The 15838-nt window shown below is 43.2% G+C and overlaps 1 non-coding gene across 1 annotated transcript; it reads left to right on the forward strand.

Moving 5' to 3' along the window:
- Positions 1–10115: 10115 nt before the first annotated feature.
- On the forward strand, positions 10116–10223 carry LOC130971150 (small nucleolar RNA R71). Its single transcript, XR_009082385.1, has one exon. It is a non-coding gene; the product is annotated as a small nucleolar RNA R71 (small nucleolar RNA).
- Positions 10224–15838: the final 5615 nt, after the last annotated feature.

The raw sequence follows: 15838 nt of genomic DNA on the forward strand, positions 1-15838 counted from the left end.
GTAGGAATTATCCTCCCCGGCCCAGGAGAGCTCGGGACAGATGGCTTCGATAAAACCTGGGAGGACCCTTCTCCAACTACCTTGGCCGGGACGTTCTGAGTCACGGTAGCCTTCCTCGCCTTCTTAAAGGCCTTCAGCAAGTCATTGTTCTTCGACATCTCTGAAAAATAAAAAAGATACAGTAGCTTACAAACCAGAAAAGAAGGCAGAAAACAAAACAAATAGAGACACAGTTTATAATACCTAGCACAGTACGGATCAAGGATGGATCCCCCAAAAATCTCTTGGTCTCAAGATGGGGAGGTTCCCCCCAAATATCCTCCAAAGCAGCAACAAAAGCCTGCTCAAACTCGTCTAACATCTCCCAGGTTTACCTAGATACCACTACATTCCTCTGCCATTCTAAAGGAAAACAAGGCTCGCCATTCTCATCCAAAAAGAAAAGACAAGCTCCTTCAACAGCTCAGATCTTGAAAAAGTAATTCTTAAAATCTCGGAAAGACTCATCATACATGGAAAAAACCTTATGTCCCTGGGCAGACCTAAAGGAAATCCAAGAAGCTTTCTTTTTGGTAGTTCCAGGCTTGTCAACACAAACAGATACAGGAAAAGAGTTAAAGAGGGCGTAACACTGAATTCATGACAAACCAGCTGAAAAATCTTAATAAAACCCCAAGAATTCGGATGAAGCTGAGATGCGGCTACATTACAAGACCACAACAGGTCGGTCTCAAAGGAAGTAAAGGGAAGGGTAATGTTCATTTTGCTAAAAAAAAAATCATATGCATAAAAGAAGGGACGCTCCCCCTGGGTCAGAACAGGAAAGCAGACCCTGTCATCAGAATCGGGTGCCACTAACTCATAGTTGCATTCTTGATTCTCACTATTACATATCTGATGGTGTTTCCTAAGCTCCACACAAAACTCTGAGTTAGCTAGAGATACACATAGCAACACAAGGGAGTCCAACCAGTTAGACATCCCCTCAGGAACCTTAGAAGACGCCTCGACAATATTTTTATGAGAGGACATGGCCAACTAATCCTACAAACAAAGAAAATGAAACGGATTACTAACCCAAAAACAAACTCGGGCAATATGAAAGCAACTCGGACAACGCGACCTCGAGCACACAAACAGTAAAAGGAAGACCCCAAGACGCACACCGAGGTCCAGGGGCATCCTTTGGAGGCAATGACAGAATAAAGTCTCAGAAAAAATCTACAAAAGCTAAACATCCCAATGAAACCCTCATCAGAGAAAATAACCCTCTCCCAACAAGCAGCGTCCCGAGAAGAAAAATGTGAAAATCAAAGAAAAAATATCATCTCCATCAAAGAAAAGCGATCAACATGACAAAAAGCCATCAAAAGGAGCAACCTTTCTCAAAAACAACAGTTCAGAAAGCAGCGGTAACATACGAAGCCCTAAAAAAGTCAAACCAGGAAAATTCACCCAAAAGCATACATAAGGTCAAAGGGAAACCAGAAAACATGCATTACAGTGATAAACCCAGCATGATAATATGAAAAGATTCAAGCTTTCCAACTTGCACTCACTCAAAATCAAAACTTCATCAAAGAATCAAATACAGAGCAGCAGAAATAGACAACGAAAGAAAAAGTAAAACCAACCTGGAAAAGGAAAAGTGTACGGAAGGAAGTTGAAGATGGAGAAATCAGGAGTGGCTGTCGAAAGCAAAAGAAAGCGCCCACGATCACCAAACAAAGAGAAACACGAAAATGCATATGACAGGCGAAAACAGAAAAATGAAGAAAGAAAAGAGGAAGTTACAGAGAAGAGGAAAACCATTTCTGTGTGTAAAGTTCAAAATAAAAGAAAAACGGGGCATTAAAAACCAATTAATGAGGGCATTAAAACCCTCGCACATTTCCAAGGCTAGGACGCTAATACAAAAGCACGCGTTTCAGAGGAAACGAAAGAGGAAACGTTCCGCATTCAAAAAAGAACTATACAAAGATGAAATCAACAAAATGCTCGAGTTCGGCTTCACCCGAGAAGGTTCGAAGTCCTCAAACTAAGACTCGACCTCCAAAATAAAAGCCGAGCTCGAGCAGGGGCACTGTTAATACCCTGGGTCAAGCTGTTCGACCGGGGATGTCTAGCGATAAAGCGACCGACCTCTTCAAGTCAGACTATCCGACCTCTTCTCAAAGAGCTCGACCGAATTGCCAGGAAAGCCTAGAAAAGGGCCCAAATGGAGGAACACAACCCAAATCCAGAGGCAGCCCAAGCCTACGGAGAGAAGGGCGGTTCCCTTGAAGATAAGATGACCTCACTCAAAGATAAGATAAGATAACTAACTTATCTTATCTAAGAAGGTCGCTCAATACCATTATAAATACACTGGAGCACCCAGGTATAACTCATGCTCTGATTCTACTCAATACCTGCTTAATACCCTTGCTAACTTAAGCATCGGAGTCCCTTGCAGGTACCCCCCACCCTCTGGGGACGAGGATCAGCACCACCACAAAATCCAAACAGATCGGATACAACAGCTCTGACCAGTACAGAAGATCTCGTCCGAGATCGACCTACAGTTTCAGGTAACCCTCGGAACATAAACTATTGCTATATAGTTATACCCTTCGGACTCAAGAACGTAGGAGCTACCTACCAAAGACTGATGAACAAAGTCTTCGCCGACCACATCGGAAAACTAATGGAAGTCTTTGTAGACGACTTGATGGTAAAAACACAAAGTGAGGAATCGTTGTTATCCGACCTTGCTAAAGTGTTCGACACCATAAGAAAGCATGGTATGCGACCTAACCCCGCAAAGTGCACCTTCATGGTGGAAGCCGGCAAATTCTTGGGCTTCATGCTCACTCAAAGAGAAATCGAGGCGAACCCAGATAAATGCCGGGCTATACTCAACATGAAAAGTTCAACTTGCATCAAAGAGGTACAATAGCTCAACGGCAGACTGGCATCTCTGTCCATATTTCTAGCCAGATTAGCCATAAGATCTTTCCCCTTTTACGTAATATTAAGGAAGAGAAAGAGGTTTGAATGGACAAGGGAGTGCGAAAAAGCCTTCCAAGATTTCAAAAAATTCTTCGGGCACCACCCATCCTTACTCGACCACGGAAAAGTGAAGAACTTATATTATACCTCGTAGTGGGAAGTCGGGCGATAGCATCAACACTAGTCAGAGAAGACGAAAGTGGGCAACAACTCGTCTACTTTATCAGCAAGGCTTTACAAGGGGCCGAACTAAACTATCAAAAGATACAAAGGTTCGCCTACGCCCTCATCCTCACCTCTCGGCGACTCCGCCCATACTTTCAAGCTTACACTATCAGAGTTTGGACCAACTAGCCTATAAAAGGCATCCTGCAGAAAACAGATTTAGCTGAAAGAATTCTATAGTGGGCAGTCAAGTTATCCGAATTCGATCTTTGATATGAAGCTCGGACGGCCATCAAATCATGGTATCTGGCCGACTTCATTGATGAATACACGGACACCCCAGGAACTCCCACAAAATGGATTCTCTACGTGGACGGGTCTTCAAACAAAACCGGGAGTGGCGCAGGTGTAATTATCAAAAGTGATCAAGGAACCCAAATCGAGCTATCACTAAAGTTCAAATTTTCTACCTCAAATAATCAGGCTGAATATGAGGCACTACTGGCTGTTTGAGGCTGGCTAGGGAGGTAAAAGTTCAAAAGCTTACCATCTTTAGCGATTCACATGTAGTTACCTCACAAATAGAAGGGAACTACCAAGCTAAGGATCCCACCATGAAAAAATACCTAGACAAAACCAAAGAATAGCTCAGATAGTTCGGGGGATATGAGGTCCGACATATACCTCGGAAACAGAATGCCCGAGCTGATGCACTTTCAAAACTATCCAGCACCAAACCAGGGGGCAATAATAGAAGCCTCGTCCAAGAAACATTGCAAAATCCATCAATCTCGGAGGAAGAAAAGGTCCTAACCATATCAGGTTAGGATCAAGGATGGATGACCCCCATAATCAACTACCTCAAGTCTGAGATACTTTCCACAGATAAAAAAGAAGCGAAAAGGCTAATACGAGAAGCACAGTACTACACCATAGCGGGCAACATCCTATACAGGAGAGGGATTTCAACAACCCTCCTAAAATGTGTGCTGATCTCTAAAACAAAGGAAGTTCTAGAAGAAATACACAGTGGTATGTATGGCAACCATCTTGGGGCACGATCTCTTACCAAAAAGGTACTCTGGTGGACGAAATTGTGATCACTACAACTTCGCACAACTAACCAGCAAGTGTACTGGGTCGTCCAAGTAATAAACCTTACATGAGTAAGGGTCGATCCCACAGAGATTGTTGGTATGAAGCAAGCTATGGTCACCTTGTAAATCTTAGTCAGGCAGACTCAATTGGTAATGGATGATGAATAAAACATAAAGATAAAGATAGAGATACTTATGTAATTCAGTGGTGGGAATTTCAGATAAGCGTATGAAGATGCTTGGTCCCTTCCGTCTCTCTGCTTTCCTACTGTCTTCATCCAATCCTTCTTACTCCTTTCCATGGCAAGCTTATGCAAGGGTTTCACTGTTGTCAGTGGCTACCTCCCATCCTCTCAGTGGAAATGTTCAACGCACCCTATCACGGCACGGCTATCCATCTGTCGGATCTCAATCAGGCCGGAATAGAATCCAGTGATTCTTTTGCGTCTGTCACTAACGCCCCGCCCTCAGGAGTTTGAAGCTCGTCACAGTCATTCAATCATTGAATCCTACTCAGAATACCACAGACAAGGTTAGACCTTCCGAATTCTCTTGAATGCTGCCATCAGTTCTAGCCTATACCACGAAGACTCTGATTTCACGGAATGGCTGGCTCGGTTGTCAGGCGAGCGCTCGGTTGTCAGGCGATCAACCATGCGTTGTGTATCAGGAATCCAAGAGATATTCACCCAATCTAAGGTAGAACGGAGGTGGTTGTCAGTCACACGTTCATAGGTGAGAATGATGATGAGTGTCACGGATCATCACATTCATCAAGTTGAAGAACAAGTGATATCTTGGAATAAGAACAAGCGGAATTGAATAGAAGAACAATAGTAATTGCATTAATACTCGAGGTACAGCAGAGCTCCACACCTTAATCTATGGTGTGTAGAAACTCCACCGTTGAAAATACATAAGAACAAGGTCTAGGCATGGCCGTGAGGCCAGCCCCCCAATGATCTAAGAACTAGATGTCCAAAAGATGAAAAATACAATAGTAAAGGGTCCTATTTATAGGGAACTAGTAGCTTAAGTTTTACAAAGATGAGTAAATGACATAAAAATCCACTTCCGGGCCCACTTGGTGTGTGCTTGGGCTGAGCATTGAAGCATTTTCGTGTAGAGACTCTTCTTGGAGTTAAACGCCAGCTTTTGTGCCAGTTTGGGCGTTTAACTCCCACTTTGGTGCCAGTTCCGGCGTTTAACGCTGGGAATTCTGAAGGTGACTTTGAACGCCGGTTTGGGCCATCAAATCTTGGGCAGAGTATGGACTATCATATATTGCTGGAAAGCCCAGGATGTCTACTTTCCAACGCCGTTGAGAGCGCGTCAATTGGGCTTCTGTAGCTCCAGAAAATCCACTTCGAGTGCAGGGAGGTCAGAATCCAACAGCATCTGCAGTCCTTTTCAGTCTCTGAATCAGATTTTTGCTCAGGTCCCTCAATTTCAGCCAGAAAATACCTGAAATCACAGAAAAACACACAAACTCATAGTAAAGTCCAGAAAAGTGAATTTTAATTAAAAACTAATAAAAATATACTAAAAACTAACTAGATCATACTAAAAACATACTAAAAACAATGCCAAAAAGCGTATAAATTATCCGCTCATCACAACACCAAACTTAAGTTGTTGCTTGTCCCCAAGCAACTGAAAATCAAATAAGATAAAAAGAAGAGAATATACTATAGACTCCAAATTATCAATGAAACTTAGCTCCAATTAGATGAGCGGGACTAGTAGCTTTTTGCCTCTGAACAGTTTTGGCATCTCACTTTATCCTTTGAAATTCAGAATGATTGGCTTCTTTAGGAACTCAGAATCCAGATAGTGTTATTGATTCTCTTAGTTAAGTATGATGATTCTTGAACACAGCTACTTTATGAGTCTTGGTCGTGGCCCAAAGCACTCTGTCTTCCAGTATTACCACCGGATACATACATGCCACAGACACATAATTGGGTGAACCTTTTCAGATTGTGACTCAGCTTTGCTAGAGTCCCCAATTAGAGGTGTCCTGGGTTCTTAAGCACACTCTTTTTACCTCGGATCACGACTTTAACCGCTCAGTCTCAAGTTTTCACTTGACACCTTCACGCCACAAGCACATGGTTAGGGACAGCTTGGTTTAGCCGCTTAGGCCAGGATGTTATTCCTGTAGGCCCTCCTATCCACTGATGCTCAAAGCCTTGGATCTTTTTTATTACCCTTTCCTTTTGGTTTAAAGGGCTATTGGCTTTTTCTGCTTACTTTTTCTTTTTCTCTTCTATTTTTTTCGTTTTTCTCCCTTTTTTTTGTATTCACTGCTTTTTCTTGCTTCAAGAATCATTTTTGTGATTTTTCAGATCCTCAGTAACATGTCTCCTTTTTCATCATTCTTTCAAGAGCCAACAACTTTAACATTCATGAACCACAAATTCAAAAGACATATGCACTGTTTAAGCATACATTCAGAAAACAAAAAGTATTGTCACCACATCAAACTAATTAAGCTAGTTTTAAAGATGAATTCGAAATCCTGTACTTCTTGTTCTTTTGTGATAAAAATAGTTTTCATTTAAGAAAGGTGATGGATTCATAGGACATTCATAACTTTAAGGCATAGACACTAAGACACTAATGATCATAAGACACAAGCATGAAAATTTGAAAAAAAAAACAGGAAAATAAAGAACAAGGAGATTAAAGAACGGGTCCACCTTAGTGATGGCGGCTTGTTCTTCCTCTTGAAGGTCTTATGGATTGCTTGAGCTCCTCAATATCTCTTCCTTGCCTTTGTTGCTCCTCTCTCATGATTCTTTGATCTTCTCTAATTTCATGGAGGAGGATGGAATGTTCTTGGTGCTCCACCCTTAGTTGTCCCATGTTGGAACTCAGTTCTCCTAGGGAGGTGTTTAGTTGCTCCCAATAGTTTTGTGGAGGAAAGTGCATCCCTTGAGGTATCTCAGGGATTTCATGATGAGAGGGGTCTCTTGTTTGCTCCATCCTTTTCTTAGTGATGGGCTTGAGGTCATGCCTTCTCAGTTGAACCGGCTTTCCTCTTGAATCTCTCTTCCATTGAGCGCCCTCTTCACAAATGTCTGTGAGGACTTGGTCCAACCTTTGATCAAAGTTGACCCTTTTTGAGTTTGAAAGGGACCTCAGGGATCACCTTCTTCAAGGCCACAACTTCATAGAAGTGGTCTTGATGCACCCTTGAGATGAATCTCTCCATCTCCCATGACTCGGAAGTGGAAGCTTTTTCCTTCCCTTTCCTCTTTCTAGAGGTTTCTCCGGCCTTGGATGCCATAAATGGTTATGGAAAAACAAAAAGCAATGCTTTTACCACACCAAACTTAAAAGGTTTGCTCGTCCTCGAGCAAAAGAAGAAAGAGGAGAGTAGAAGAAGAAGAAAATGGAGGAGATGGAGGAGGCTTATGTTTCGGCCAAAGGGGGAAAAGTAGTGTTTAGGTTGTGTGAAAATGAAGGAGTGAAGATGGGTTTAGATAGGGGTGGAGAGAGAGGTAGGGTTCGGTTATGAATGGGTGGGTTTGGGTGGGAAAGTGGTTTGAATTTTGAATGGTGAGGTAGGTGGGGTTTTATGAAGGATGGATGTGAGTGGTGAAGAGAAAGATGGGGTTTGATAGGTGAAGGGTTTTTGGGGAAGAGGTATTGAGGTGATTGGTGAATGGGTGAAGAAGAAAGAGGGTGGTGGGGTTGGTGGGGATCCTGTGGGGTCCACAGATCCTGAGGTGTCAAGGAAAAGTCATCCCTGCACCAAATGGCATGCAAGAAATGCGTTTTGAGCCAATTATGGCGTTAAACGCCGGGCTGGTGCCTATTTCTGGCGTTTAACGCCAGGTTCTTGCCCTTTCCTGGCGTTTAACGCCAGTCTGGTGCCTCTTTCTGGCGTTTAAACGCCCAGAATGGTGCCAGATTGGGCGTTAAACGCCCACCTGCTAGCTTTACTGGCGTTTAAACGCCAGTAGGTTCTTCCTCCAGGGTGTGCTGTTTTTCTTCCTGTTTTTCATTCTATTTTTGCTTTTTCAATTGATTTTGTGACTTCTCATGATCATCAACCTAAAGAAAACATAAAATAACAAAGGAAAATAGATAAAATATAACATTGGGTTGCCTCCCAACAAGCGCTTCTTTAATGTCACTAGCTTGACAGAGGGCTCTCATGGAGCCTCACAGATGCTCAGAGCAATGTTGGAACCTCCCAACACCAAACTTAGAGTTTGAATGTGGGGGTTCAACACCAAACTTAGAATTTGGTTGTGGCCTCCCAACACCAAACTTAGAGTTTGATTGTGGGGGCTCTGTTTGACTCTGTTTTGAGAGAAGCTCTTTATGCTTCCTCTCCATGGTGACAGAGGGATATCCTTGAGCCTTAAACACAAAGGATTCTTCATTCACTTGAATGATCAATTCTCCTCTGTCCACTTCAATCACAGCCTTTGCTGTGGCTAGGAAGGGTCTGCCAAGGATGATGGATTCATCCATGCACTTCCCAGTCTCTAGGACTATGAAATCAGTAGGGATGTAATGGCCTTTAATCTTCACCAGAACATCCTCTACAAGTCCATAAGCTTATTTTCTTGAATTGTCTGCCATCTCTAGTGAGATTCTTGCAGCTTGTACCTCAAAGATCCCTAGTTTCTCCATTACAGAGAAAGGCATGAGGTTTACACTTGACCCTAAGTCACACAGAGCCTTCTTAAAGGTCATGGTGCCTATGGTACAAGGTATTGAAAACTTCCCAGGATTTTGTCTCTTTTGAGATAATTTTTGCCTAGACAAGTCATCCAGTTCTTTGGTGAGCAAAGGGGGTTCATCCTCCCAAGTCTCATTACCAAATAACTTGTCATTTAGCTTCATGATTGCTCCAAGGTATTTAGCCACTTGCTCTTCAGTGACATACTCATCCTCTTCAGAGGAAGAATACTCATCAGAGCTCATGAATGGCAGAAGTAAGTCCAATGGAATCTCTATGGTCTCATTTTGAGCCTCAGATTCCCATGGTTCCTCATTAGGGAACTCATTGGAGGCCAGTGGATGCCCATTGAGGTCTTCCTCAGTGGCGTTCACTGCCTCTTCCTCCTCTCCAAATTCGGCCATGTTGATGGCCTTGCACTCTCCTTTTGGATTTTCTTCTGTATTGCTTGGAAGAGTGCTAGGAGGGAGTTCAGTGATTTTCTTGCTCAGCTGTCCCACTTGTGCCTCCAAATTCCTAATGGAGGACCTTGTTTCAGTCATGAAACTTTGAGTGGTTTTGAATAGATCAGAGACCATGGTTGCTAAATCAGAGTGGCTCTGCTTAGAATTCTCTGTCTGTTGCTGAGAAGATGATGGAAAAGGCTTGCCATTGCTAAACCGGTTTCTTCCACCATTATTGTTATTGAAACCTTGTTGAGGTCTCTGTTGATCCTTCCATGAGAAATTTGGATGATTTCTCCATGAAGAATTATAGGTGTTTCCATAGGGTTCTCCCCTGTAATTCACCTCTTCCATTGAAGGGTTCTCAGGATCATAAGCTTCTTCTTCAGATGAAGCATCCTTAGTACTGCTTGGTGCATTTTGCATTCCAGACAGACTTTGAGAAATCAAATTGACTTGCTGAGTCAATATTTTGTTCTGAGCTAATATGGCATTCAGAGTATCAATCTCAAGAACTCCTTTCTTCTGACTTGTCCCATTGTTCACAGGATTCCTTTCAGAAGTGTACATGAATTGGTTATTTGCAACCATTTCAATTAGTTCTTGAGCTTCTGTAGGCGTCTTCTTCAGATGAAGAGATCCTCCAGCAGAGCTATCCAAAGACATCTTGGACAGTTCAGACAGACCATCATAGAAAATACCTATGATGCTCCATTCAGGAAGCATGTCAGAAGGACATTTTCTGATCAATTGTTTGTATCTTTCCCATGCTTCATAGAGGGATTCTCTTTCCTTCTGTCTGAAGGTTTGGACTTCCACTCTAAGCTTACTCAATTTTTGAGGTGGAAAAAACTTTGCCAAGAAGGCATTGACTAGCTTTTCCCAAGAGTTCAGGCTTTCTTTAGGTTGTGAGTCCAACCATGTCCTAGCTCTGTCTCTTACTGCAAAAGGAAATAGCATAAGTCTGTAGACCTCAGGGTCAACCCCATTAGTCTTGACAGTGTCACAGATTTGCAAGAATTCAGCTAAGAACTGATGAGGATCTTCCAATGGAAGTCCATGGAACTTGCAATTCTGTTGCATTAGAGAAACTAATTGAGGCTTAAGCTCAAAGTTGTTTGCTCCAATGGTAGGGATAGAGATGCTTCTCCCATAGAAGTCGGGAGTAGGTGCAGTAAAGTCACCAAGCACCTTCCTTGCATTGTTGGCATTGTTGTTGTTTTCGGCTGCCATGGGTTCTTCTTCTTTGAAGATTTCTGTTAGGTCCTCTACAGAGAGTTGTGCCTTAGCTTCTTTTAGCTTTCGCTTCAAGGTCCTTTCAGGTTCAGGGTCAGCTTCAACAAGAATGCCTTTGTCTTTGCTCCTGCTCATATGAAAGAGAAGAAAACAAGAAAATATAGAATCCTCTATGTCACAGTATAGAGATTCCTTGAGGTGTCAGAGGAAAAGAAAAATAGAAGAAAGAGGTAGAAGAATTTGAACTTAGTGAGACAGAGTTCGAATTGTGCATTGAGGAGGAGTGATACTCCATAAATAGAAGGATGTGAGAAGAGGGGAAGAGATTTTTCGAAAATTAAGTTAAAAAGATTTTAAGAACATTTTGAAAAATTGATTGATAATTTTCGAAAACTAAAAGTGGGAAAGAAATCAAGTGATTTTTGAAAAAGATTTTGAGAAAAAAAATGATTGAAAACTATTTTTTGAAAAAGATGTGATTAAAAAGATATGTTTGAAAAATTATGCTTTTAAAAAGATATGATTGAAAAGATATGATTTGAAAACAATTTTAAAAAGATTTGATTTTAAAATTAATGACTTGGCTAACAAGAAAAGATATGATTCAAACATTAAACCTTTCTCAACAGAAAAGGCAACATACTTAAAATGTTCAATCAAATCATTAATTGTTAGCAAGTGTTCCGAGGGTTACCTGAAACTGGAGGTCGATCTCGGACGAGATCTTCTGTACTGGTTGGTGCTAACGTGTCCGGCTGGTGGGAGACGGCCGGAGCTATCGTGTCCGACTTGTTGGACTGGCTGTACTGCTGATCCTTCGTCACCGGAGGGTGGGGGGTACCTGCAAGAGACTCCGATGCTTAAGTTAGCATGGGTATTAAACAGGTTTTATGTAGAATCAGAGTATGAGTTATACCTGGGTGCTCCAGTGTATTTATAATGGTGAGAAGTGACCTTCTTAGATAAGATAAGTTAGTTATCTTATCTTATCTTTATCTTATCTTTGGGTGAGGTCAGCTTATCTTCAACGGAACCGCCTTTATCTTTCTGGGCTTTGGCTGCCTTTAGATTGGGCTGCATTCCTTCGTTTTGGGCCTGCTTTGGGCTCCATTGGCGAGTTGGCCGAGCTCTTTGAGAAGAGGTCGGGCATTTAGCCGAGCTCTTTGAGAAGAGGTCGGGCATTTGGCCTGAAGAGGTCGGGCATTTGGCCTGAAGAGGTCGGGCATTTGGCCTGAAGAGGTCGGTCGGCTTGTCGCTAAACATCCCGGGTCGGACAGCTTGACCCAGGGTATGAACAGTGCCCCTGCTTGAGTTCGATCTTTCCATGAGATCGTGCTTTTCTGAGCTTCGATCTCTTTGGAAGTAGTGCTCAAGCATCTGTCTTGCTTGTTTCTTCATTGATTTGCAATCTTTTGCAGATTTTCTAGAGGTTTGGTACTTCACAGTCCGTCCTCTTTTAAGTAGTAGTGTGGGTTTTCTACCCTTGCTTTCTGGATCACGCCTTGCTTTTGTGTTGACAACCCTCTGCTTTGGTGAAGTTATCCTTGCGGCTTGATATCCGGACTCTTAGTAACTTGTCTGATGACTTTTTAGTGTTCTTTGTATAGAACCTTTTTAGTCTCGGATGACATACGTAGCCCTGTTTGAGATTGTGCCTTCTTTGAGTGGAGTTGTATCCCTTTTAGCTAAGCACTTTTGAGCCTTAAGGTTTTTTCTTAACCTTTTGGCTTGTTCTTTTTTGAGATTGTATTTGCGCCTCTTCTTAGCTGACGTCGACCTGTACGACTTTGCCCCTGCTTGAGTTCGATCTTTCCGTGAGATCATGCTCCCTTTGGGGGAAGTCGTACTCAAGCATCCTGACTTTGGTCGATCTTGAGTAGTTTTATCTTGTGCGAGTTTGCCATTGCCTTTTTTAGTTTGTTTGAGAGGTCTTTTCAGCCTTCTTCCGACTTGTTTGTCTTCACTGTTCGGGCTTTTTAGTCATAATCCAACAACTTTTTAGGTATAGTTCCTGATGGGAAACCTTTTATAGTCTGTTTGGATGACTTTTTAGTGCCGTTTTGATTTGTGCTTTTGCCTTTTAAGTAGTGTCTTTTTTCAAGACTTCGTACCTTTTAGCAAAGCATTCCTGGCATTCCTCTGGCCATTGCGAGATGTCTTTGTCCCCTTTGTGGATCTTTGTAGAGTGTCGGTATTTTGTTGTCCGACCTCTTTTGATCACTGCCGGTTTGTCCACTTCCTGCTTGGTTGAGGTGGTCCTTGGGGCTAACTTGTCTGACGACTTTTTAGTGTTCTTTGGTAGAACCTTTTAGTTGGTCTGAACAATTTTGATAGCCTTGTCATGGAGCCGTGGCTTTTTGGGCAAGCTATGTCCCTTTTAGCGCACGCTTTTCGTTGGTCCAATTTCTCATGTCGACGAGCTGTAGCTTTCGTGGTCCGACTTCTTGTCGGTCCAAGCTGTGGTTTTCGTTGGTCCGACTTCTCCTGTCGGTCCAAGCTGTAGCTTTTGTTTGGTCCGACTTTTTCTTGTTGTTCCAAGCTGTAGCTTTGGGCCGACTTCTTCATGTCGGTCGCTTCTAAGTTATTTCTAGTAATCCTCTTTATTGGACCTTTGTCAGGTCTCTTTCAGGGATTACTTTTTATAACTTTTTGTTTATGGGACGACTTCTTTACGTCAGTCCCTTCTCCAAGTTATTTTTGTAATCTCTTTCTTGGACCTTTGTCAGATCTCTTTCAGGGATTACTTTTATAACTTGTCCGTTGTAGGAGACCGACTTCTTTATGTCGATCTCTTCTAAGTTATTTCGTAACCCTCTTTCTTGGACCTTTGTCAGGTCTCTTTCAGGGATTACTTCTATAACTTTATTATTGTAGGAGACCGACTTCGTCATGTCGATCTCTTCTAAGTTATTTCATAATCCTCATTCTTGGTATAGCAGTGAATTTTGTTTTCATTTTGTCGAAATCGAATGATGAATTCGGTTTTCATCGTGGTCGGGCGGTGAAGTTGGTTTTCACCTTGCCGACTTGTCGCTTTGTAATCGGACGATGAGTTTGGTTTTCATCTTGCCGACTTTGTCGTGATCGGGCGATGATTTTGGTGTTTCACCTTGCCGACCTGCCGTAGTCGGGCGTCTTGGTAGGAAACTTTTTTAGGGAATCTGCAATCTTTTGAACAATAATATAAAGATAAGAGTGTGTACATGTTAGTACTTACCTTTCTAGGTCGGGCAATCTTTTTGGATCTCGGCCTGGCGCCCTTTTTAGTTTGCAGGCATGCCATGACCTTGGTAGCTCTTGCCCTTCGAGTTCGGACAGTCTGTAGCAACCTTTCCCCAGTTCTTCTAAACAACTTGGTATGGTCCTTTCCTGTTGGATGCTAGCTTTCCTTCTCTAAGTCGAGTTGTTCCGATATCATTTTGGATTTGTGGGAGCTCTTCAGCCCAAGCTCCCTTTGTGTCGTTTTAACCCAGCTAGTATGACTTGTTTGGCAGCTTCTGCTTGTCCACTATCCTGTGGGTGTTCTATGGATGTGAATTGGTGCTTTTAATAATGTTTCTGTACAAGAATTTCTTCTTTGAGCAGTGGCATTAACTAGGGCTCTGCCTCAATCCATTTTGTGAAGTAATCCACCTCTACAATGAGGAACTTGACTTGTCCCGATCCTTGGGGAAATAGTCCGAGGAGGTCGAGTCCCTCTTTGCGAATGGCCAAGGTGATGTTGCACTAATGAGCTCCTCTGGTGGGGCGATGTGGAAGTTGGCATACTTTTGATGTAAAGCTTTGACTTTGTATTTGGGTTTTTACTCTGTTGTTGCCTCAAAGGGTGCCCCTGGACTTTTGTGTGAATCCTGGGGTTCCCTTTTACTGCCACGTCTGTCACTTGATGTTTGCTGTTATTGTCCGAGTTGTTCCTTATTTGCCCGAGTTGTTTGGTAGTAACCCATAGTTGACCTATGTCTTTGAGATATATATTAAGATCCCGGACGGTATTCCTGATTTGGCTGGATGACCCTGAGTACATCCCTTATACCGCCTTCAAGATTGACTTTGTTGTGGTCTTGTAATGTAGCCTGGATGAGGCTTCTGTTATTGCCCCCTGGTTTGGTGTTGGCTAAAAAATGCATCAGCTCGGGCGTTCTGCTCCCGAGGTATGTGTTTGGACCTCATATCCCCGAATTGTCCGAGCTGTTGGTGCTGGCTGGTTTTGAAAGTGCATCAGCTCGGGCGTTCTGCTCCGAGGTATGTGTCAGACTCATCCCGAATTTGTCCGAGCTGTTTTCTATTTTTGTCCAGGGTCCCCCGAATTGCCCGAGATGTTCTCTGGTTTTGTCCAGGGTCCCCCAAATTATCTGAGCTATCCTCTGTAGGATTCTTCCAGCTAAGTTTGTTTTCTGTAGGATGCCTTTTATGGGCTGGTTGGTCCGACCTCTGATAGTGTGAGCTTGAGAGTATGGGTGGAGTCATCGAGAGGTGAGTATGAGGGTGTAGGCAAACTTTCTATCTGTTGATGGTTTAGTTCGGTCCCTTGTAGAGCTTGCTGATGAAGTAGACGGGTGTTGCCCACTTTCATCTTCTCTGACTAGTGCTGAGGCTATTGCCTGACTTCCCACTGCGAGGTGTAATGAGTTCTTCACTTTCTCGTGGTCTGGAAAGAGTGGGTGGTTGCCCCAAGAATTTTGAAATCTCGGAAGGCTTGTTCGTACTCCGTTGTCTTTTTCAACTCGTCCGACCTCTTTGGTGTGAGGTGGACGTTCAATCCGTCCGATATCTTCGGTGTAAGGTGGACCTTCAACTTGTCCGACCTCTTTGGTGTGAGGTGGACCTTAAACTCGCCCGACATCTTCGGTGTGAGGTGGACCTTCAACTTGTCCGACCTCTTTGGTGTGAGGTGGGCCTTCAATCCGTCCGATATCTTCGGTGTGAGGTGGACCTTCAACTTGTCCGACCTCTTTGGTGTGAGGTGGACCTTTAAACTCGCCCGACATCTTCGGTGTGAGGTGGACCTTCAACTTGTCCGACCTCTTTGGTGTGAGGTGGACCTTAACTCGCCCGACCTCTTTAGTGTGAGGTGGACCTTCAACTTGTCCGACCTCTTTGGTGTGAGGTGGACCTTAACTCGCTCGACCTCTTTAGTGTGAGGTGGACCTTCAACTTTGTCCGACCTCCTTGGTGTGAGATGGACCTTCAACTTTGTCCGACCTCTT

This window comes from Arachis stenosperma, chromosome 3 (genome assembly GCF_014773155.1).
Source record: "Arachis stenosperma cultivar V10309 chromosome 3, arast.V10309.gnm1.PFL2, whole genome shotgun sequence".
Taxonomy (NCBI): Eukaryota; Viridiplantae; Streptophyta; class Magnoliopsida; order Fabales; family Fabaceae; genus Arachis; species Arachis stenosperma.